This window comes from Apodemus sylvaticus, chromosome 2 (assembly GCF_947179515.1).
Source record: "Apodemus sylvaticus chromosome 2, mApoSyl1.1, whole genome shotgun sequence".
Taxonomy (NCBI): Eukaryota; Metazoa; Chordata; class Mammalia; order Rodentia; family Muridae; genus Apodemus; species Apodemus sylvaticus.
Window position 1 is genome coordinate 64,835,386 of NC_067473.1, and position 8,677 is coordinate 64,844,062.

Consider the following 8,677-nt stretch of genomic DNA (forward strand, 5'->3'; position numbering starts at 1 on the left):
TTCCCCTCCAATGCTAGATCAATCCTTTCCAGGATCAGGGCCCTCTCCATACTTCTTCATGGGAGTCATTTGCTATGCGATTTGTGCCTTGGGTATTCAGGGCTTCTGGGCTAATTAATATCCACTTATCAGAGATTGCATTCCATGTGTATTCTTTTGTGATTGGGTTACCTCACTTAGGATGATATTTTCCAGATCAAACCATTTGCCTAAAAATTTTGTGAATTCATTGTTTCTAATTGCTGAGTAGTATTCCATTGTGTAAATATACCTCATTTTTTGTATCCATTCCTCCTTTGAGGGACATCTGGGTTCTTTCCAGCTTCTGGCTATTATAAATAACGCTGCTATGAACATAATGGAGCATGTGTCTTTATTGCATGCCAGGTAATCCTTTGGGTATATGCCCAGGAGAGGTATAGCAGGGTCCTCTGGAAGTGTCATGTCCAGTTTTCTGAGGAACTGCTAGACTGATTTTCAAAGTGGTTGTACCATCTTACAGCCCCACCAGCAGTGGAGGAGTGTTCCTCTTTCTCCACATCCTCACTAACACCTGCTGTCTCCTGAGTTTTTGACCTTAGCCATTTTGACTGGTGTAAGGTGAAATCTCAGGGTTGTTTTGATTTTAATTTCCCTAATGACTAATGATATTGAGCACTTCTTAAGGTGCCTCTCGGACTTCGGGATTTCTTTAGGTGAAAATTCTTTGTTTAGATCTGTACCCCATTTTTTAATAGGGTTATTTGGTTCTCTAGGGTCTAACTTCTTGAGTTCTTTGTATATATTGGATATTAGCCCTCTATTAGATGTAGGGTTGGTGAATATCCTTTCCCAATTTGATGGTTGCCATTTTGTCCTTTTAACAGTGTCCTTTGCCTTACAGAAACTTTGTAATTTCATGAGGTCCCATTTGTCAATTCTTGATCTTAGAGCATAAGCTATTGGTGATCTGTTCAGGAACTTTTCCCCTGTGCCCATGTCCTCAAGGGTCTTCCCCAGTTTCTTTCTATTAGTTTCAGTGTGTCTGGTTTTACATGGAGGTCCTTGATCCACTTGGAATGAAGTTTAGTACATGGAGATAAGAATGGATCAATTCGCATTCTTCTGCATGTTGACCTCCAATTGAACCAGCACTATTTGTTGAAAAGGCTATCTTTTTTCCACTGGATGTTTTCGGCTCCTTTGTTGAAGATCAAGTGACCATAGGTGTGTGGATTCATTTCTGGATCTTCAATTCTACTCCATTGGTCCACTTGTCTGTCACTGTGCCAATACCATGCAGTTTTTAACACTATTGCTCTGTAGTATTGCTTGAAGTCAGGGATACTGATTTCCCCAGAATTTCTTTTGTTGTTGAGAAAAAGTAACTTTTAAATGTTTGTTAATTAAAATTGTTTTTAGACAATTTCACACATATACACAAAGCATAGTGATCACTTTCACCTTTATCCCCTCCCATCTCCCTAACTAACACTCCTGTCCAACACACTCTTCCCCATAATCTTTTTCTCATTTACATGTCTATTCATTTTGTTTTGTTACCCAGTGAATATACCCAGGGCAATCCATAGGTTTGGAGCTATGTGTTGGAGCCTTGGTGAGATTGGCAATGGATATACAACTAAAGATCACGATTACCTTCTCCCAGAATCCAGGAGTAGCAAAGACCTTCATGAGTCCCTTTCCCTTCCATGTCGGACTGACAAAGCCCATTATCAAATGGAACCTCATGAAACTGACATTTCTCCTGTGGTGCCTAGTACAAGCTAGCACAAATGTTGAGAGTTAATGAATACAATAGCTGTGCTGAGTCTAGAGATGACATTTGTAGCTCTTTACCCTACCTCTTGGCACTTACATAATCCTCCTCCCAAGAGAGAACCCTACACACAGTTTTATTCCATAAGAAGAAAAGGATGAGAAGCAGTAGCATGGGGATTTGTGTGCCATGCAATCAGGAGGGGTGCGACCTGTGTTACCGAGTGTAAGGAAAGAGAAGAAGAAGCAGAGCTGATTGAGAGAAAAGAGGGGCACAGTTTATATCCCTTCCTCAAATGCATGGCACCCAAGGCATGAGATCAGAATTACCTCAGAATAGTTGGAGCGTCCTCTGACTTATGGCTGTGTGGATGCATGAGATCTTGGACGGGGAAGTTACTGTAAGTCTCCCCTGGGCCAATAGAAAAGGCTGAGAAGCACTGGACAAATGACAGAATGTGTGTCCAGACTGCTTACAAATCAAATATTTAAACAGTGGTATATGCTGGATTTTTTTGGGGGGGGGCAACATTTCCAACTTTTACAGAAAATCTGTGTTATTTTTTCTGCTTTTGTTGATGACACAATGACTATGATTACTTTTCTATTCAGCTCCCAATGGATCAAAGAACTCAACATAAAAGCAGATATACTGAACCTGATAGAAAAGAAAGTCGCGGAACTCATTGGCATAGGAACAGGTTTCCTGAAGAAAATATTGTTAATGCAGCCTAAGATAAAAAATTAATAAATGGGGCCTCATGAAACTGAAGTTTCTGCGGGGTGAAGGTTCACTATAGGAAAACCAGTTTAACTTCCACATAAACAAAATGAAAGGGGAAAAACTCACGTGATCACCTCAGTAGATGCTGAGAAAGCCTTTGACAAAAATCCATGATAAAAGTCTTGTAGAGGTTGGAGATCCAAGAGACATACCCAAACATAATGAAGGCAATTTTCAGCATGCCTACAGCTAGCATCAAATTAAATAGAGATAAACTCACAGCAATTTCAATACAATCAGGAACAGGTCCTGGCTGTCCACTACTTAGTATAGTACTTAAAGTTTTACATAGAACAAAAAAATAATTGAAGGATATTAGGGGAGTACAAATTGGAAAGGATGAAGTCAAAGCGGTTTTTTTTTTCTTTTTTTTTTTTTGCAGATGATATGATAATATACATAAGTGAACCTAAAATTCTACCAGGAAACTTCTACAGCTGATAAACACCTTCAGAGATGTGACTAGATAGATAATTAACTAACAAAAAAAAAAAAAAAGAAAAAAAGAAAAAGAAAAAAGAGAAAAATCAGTTGCCCTCATATAAACAAATTACAAATGGGCTGAGAAAGAAATCGGGGAAACAACATCCTTCACAATAGGCTCAAATAATATATCTTGGGATAACCCTAACCAACAAGTGAAACACTTGAATGTTGAACACTCCATCTTTGAAGAAAGAAATTGAAGAAGATATCAGAAGATGGAAAGATCTCCTATGCGCATGGATTGGTAGGATTAACATAGTTAAGAAAAAAGGCCATCCTACCAAAATCAAGCTACAGATTCAATGTACAGATTCAAAATTCTAATACAATTCTTTACAATCCTTGAAAGGACAATATGCAGTTTCTTACAGAAAAAACCCAGGATAGCTAAAACCATCCAGAACAATAAAAAATATTTCTGGATGTATTATCATTCTTGATTTCAAGCTGTAATACACAGAGCTATAATAATAAAATCTGCATGGTATTGGCATAGAAAGAGACATGTTGATCAAGTGAATTGAATCAAAGACCCCAACACATCTATGGACATTTGAATTTTAATAAAGAAGCCATAAATACACAATGGAAAATATTTCATCACAGAAGACAAATTTCTAAACAGAACACTGATAGCACAAGCACTAAGAGTGACAAATAATAAACAGGACTTCATGACACTGTAAAGTATCTGTAAGGCAAAGAACACTATCAAAAGGACAAAACATCATTCTACAGAATGGGAGAAGATTTTCACCAACTCTGTAACTGATAGAGGGCTAATATCCAAATTATATAAAGAAGTAAAAACAAAAAACCCTAGACTTTAACAAATCAAACAATCCAGTTAGAAAATGGAGTACAAAACTAAACAGAATTCTCAATAAAGGACTCTCACATGGCTGGAAAACACTAAAAGAAATGTTTAATGTTTTTAGGGACCAGGAGAGTTCAAATCAAAACTACTTTGAGATTCCACCTTATTCCTGTTGGAATGACTAAGATCAAAACCACAAGTAACAGCTCATGCTGACCAGGATGTGGAGCAAGGGGAATGCTTCTCCATTGTTGGTGGGAGTGCAAACGTGTACAACCACTATAGAAATCAACAGGATAGCTCCTCAGAAATTTGGGAGTCAATCTACTTCTAGACCCAGCTATACCATTATTGGGCATATGCCCAAAGGATGCTCCATTCTACCATCACAAGGACATTTGTCCAACTATGTTCACAGCAGCTTTATTCATAGTAGCCAGAAACTGGAAACAACCTAGATGTCCCTCAACTGAAGAATGGATAAAGAAAATGTGATATGTTTATTACAGTGGAGTATTACTCAGCTGTTAAAAAATGATATGAAAATTTCAGGCAAATGGATGGAAGTAGAAAAAAAATCATCCCCAAATCATCCCGAGCGAGGCAATCCAGACCAAGACAGACAAACATGGTATGTACTCATTTATAAATGGATATTTATTTAAGGATACCCTTTAGGATAATCATACTATAATATATAGACCCAGTAATAAGGAGAGCTCTAGGGGAAATAGAATAGATTTTGTGGATGGACTGGGGGTGGGTGGGGATGAGAACAGGGAGAATCTGGTGGGGGAGAAAGAGATGGGGGAGAGAGTACAGGGAGAGACAACAGGATTGGATGTTACTTAGGGGTGACGTGGAAACCTAGTGCCATGGAAACTTCCTGGAACCAATAAGGGTGATCTTGGTGAGGGCCCTTAGTAAGGGAGGACATGGAGCCTGATCTGGCCATCTTCTGTAACAAGGCAAAGCTCTCAGTTGTGGGACTCACACAAAACCTTTGACCCATGCCTGCCCTGCCTGCAAGATGTGCTGGGCTCAAGGTGGCTCAGACCTTGTGAGAGTGGCTAACCAAAGACTGGTCTAATTTGAGACCTAAGACAGGAGAGGAAGCCCATACCTGATACTGCATGGTTGGCTTGGAACCAGAAGCTGTATTTCTCAGAGACCAGGCAAGATGTGCCTACAAGTATAATAGTGACCACAGTGTTCTGACTAGATTCAAGGCCTGCTTCACAGCACAGATTAGCATCTCATTCTTTTTATTTTTGTTTTTAATGTTTTGTATCATGGTATCTCTGTGCAGTCCTGGAAGTTCTGGAACACACCCTTAGATTAGCCTGGCCTCAAACTCAAACATTAGGTTGCCTCTGCCTCCCAAGTGCTGGGATTAAGGGAATGTATCACTACCACCTAGTTTCAGATGTGTATTTTTAAAAGATTATTTATTTATTTTATGTATATTAGTATATTGTAGCTGTTTTCAGACATACCAGAAAAAGACATTGGCTCCCGTTACAGATGGTTGTGAGCCACCATGTGGTGACTGGGAATTGAACGCAGGACCTCTGGAATAGAAGTCAGTGCTCTTAACTGCTGAACTATCTTTCCAACCCCCAGATGTCTATTTTTAAAAAGAATATTTTTATTTATTGATTGGGGATTTCATATTAAGTATACAATCTATTTTGATTTTATCCATCTCCATACTCCTCTTCCACCTTCTCTCCAACACATTATTCTTTCCAGTTTTATTTCTTCTTCCTCCACTTCTTAAAAAAAAATATAACCCACCAAATCCAATTGGTGCTACCCCTATGGGCATGCGTGTGGGGCATCTACTGGATCATGGGCAACCTACCAATGACCACACTCAAAGAAAATGCCTCTCCACCCCGCAGCAGCCATCAACTGTCAGTGGCTCCACAGCCAGGGGTGGGCTTCGGACGCTCTCATCTATGCTGGAAGACTGGCTGGTTTGATCTCCTGCAGGCAGCCACAGCTCCGAGCACGTCCTGCCATATGAAGGCAGCATTCCCCATCCTCCTTATAGTCCCTTGGCTCCTTCTTCACTGTTCCTGAGCCTTGGTGGGGGCAGCGATACGAGTGTCTCTGTGCTCTCACATCATTTTGTCAGCATGTTTAATAGTTCTGCCTTAACTGTGGTCCATCATGAACTGAAGCTTCTCTGGTGAATGTGGAAAGTAGCATCTTCTCTCTGCTCTGATGGGCAGACAAAGCAAGTCACAGAAAGGAAGGGTTGCATTTTGGCTCACAGCTTAAGGGATCAGTCAACCAAGGATAGAAGGCAAGGCTGCTGGACAGCTCTGCTTGGTTGTAACCAAAGCCAGGCAGCAGAGGGAGGTGAGTGCTGGTACTCAGTCCCATTCTTCCCCCACAGCCAGGCAGCAGGGGGAGGTGAGTGTTGGTACTCAGTCCCATTCTTCCCCCACAGCCAGGCAGCAGAGGGAGGTGAGTGCTGGTGCTCAGTCCTGCTCTCCTTTGCACACAGCCTGGACCTGATCTCATCAGATGGTGCCACTCACACTCAGGGTGGGTCTTCCTGCTCTGTTAAAAACCTTTCTGGAAGCACTCTCAGAGATTCATCCAGACATACGTTTCCATGGTGATTCTAAATCCTACTAAGGTTGACAAGATTAACTGTCCTAGTAACTTAAATCCCACAATCAAAGCTTAAATCTCTTGGGTTTTGGAGGCAGCTGAGCTTTGCATAGCTTTCTTGGTCAGAAAGAATGGAAAACATTCAACTTGAACTTATTGGTGTGTTCATTCTCTTTCTCTTCTCAGCTGCTCTCTCACAGCGACCCTGTGTATGCAGTGACATCATCTCTATCTTTATGTGAAAGAAAGACACGTGCAGTGAAATTCAGTAATACATCCAGGCTCACTCACTCATTTAGAAAGGCCATCAAGCCTGGGCGTGTCTGATTTCATATGCCTGCCTTCATCCTGACATGCCAAACTACCACCTTATCACCTGAAAGACCAGACTCACAGTTCATTCACTGGCAGACTGTGCTAGGATAAATTTTCCTATAGAATTTTCTTGGCATTTATATCTTCGTGAAAGGTTTGTGTGCAAAAGCATTCTATACAGAGTCTGGTATTTGAAGCCATCTGAATTTGTGTATGGCTTTACATGGTTTGGTTTGTTTGAAACTATTTTGCTTTTAAGTAAAAGAGAGAGCAGAGCCTTTGGAATGGAAGAGGGAGCAACTGAAAGAAATTATGATCTCTAGAGAAGAGAGGAATAGGTACCATTGAAAAATGGCAAAGAGCCAAACCCTGTTTGCAATCGCATCTTAGATTAATTTGGCCATTGTGACCCACTATTGGCAGTGTAGCCACTGAACCCAAGATGTGCTTGTAGTCAGGAGCCTGGCATGGCTGTCCTCCGAGAGGCTCTGCTAGTACCTATCTGAGACAGATGCAGATACCTACAATTAACCATTAGACTGAGTCCAGGGACCCCCTATGGAAGAGTTGGGGGAAGGACTGAAGGTGCTGAAGGGGATTGTAACTTTATAGGAAGAACAACAGTGTCAACTAACTGGATCCCTCAGAACTCTCAGGGATTAAGCCACCAACCAAAGACCTCTGCTACATACATAGCAGAGGACAGCCTTGTCTAGCCTTAGTGGGAGAAGGTGCACTTGGTCCCATGGAGGTTTGATAGCATCTCATTCTTCAAACCTGTTCAGATGCTGTGGTCGTGCAGATCATAGTAGAGGGAAAGCTACTTCTGTTGATTTTCTAAATGGATGTGATATGTCTATGAGATTTCCTTATTGATAATTATATTTATACCCACAGATTAGTGCTACTGTTTACTTTGGCTAGAGAAGCTCCTGTTTTTGTAGTGAGCAATGGTAACTTCAAAGACTTGTCTTGGCCAAAGTGCTGAGAACAAGTGACTTTTGTGTACTCTACTTTGAGGGACACCTATATGAATGCCATCTTAAGACTCAGGATGCATCATGGAATGGGAGTGAAGAAAAGCGAAGAGGCAGAGGAGGGGGTGGAGGATTGTGGGACACTTTGCTAGGCATAATCTGGCCTCTGCACTCTAGAACTCATAGTGGCTGTGACTTACTGTACAAGACCCATGCAAGAGTGGGCCACTCAATATCCTGTAATGGAGTGGGCTCACAAAGCGTTATTCCTCCCTGGGCGTCTATGTGGTGTGAATAATTGCTGGAGAAGGGAGTTTTTTCATGTGGTGTATCCCTGCCAAGGTGCCCTTGTTCCTGTAAGAAACCCTAATGAAATGTACAGTGCCACAAAGCACATGCCAACCCCGAACTGTGAAAGTCAAATGAGGACTAGATGGGAAGAGGAGGGAGATCTATGGGAGTAGGAGGGGAACAAGAAAGAGTCATGTGAGATGACTGTTTTCAAACACATATACATGCATACATGAAAATGTCATGAAATCCATTTTATATATAATTAACATATGCTCAGAACTAAAAAAATATATTGTGAAATGTAAAATAGAAAAAAGACAAAATAAACAAAACTCCCCAGAGAAACATGTTGAAACCCAGCAGCTCTTGATGAAGTCTATTGTAGTGTATATGTGATAGACCTGTGTTTAATTTAGAAGACTCCATTTAGTGTATATTGGTAGCTGCTGGAGAACCCAAAGACCTTTGCAGTCTGTGGGGTTTGCTCCAGAAGATCCTCCCAACTCCCCAGTTGGTGTACCCAGGTCAGCAAACATAGGCACAGAGGGCTATTTGTTTTGCAGGTGGAAAGAAGCAAACAGAATACTGAGTTCTGCCTTAGAGGAGGAAAATGGCAGGTAG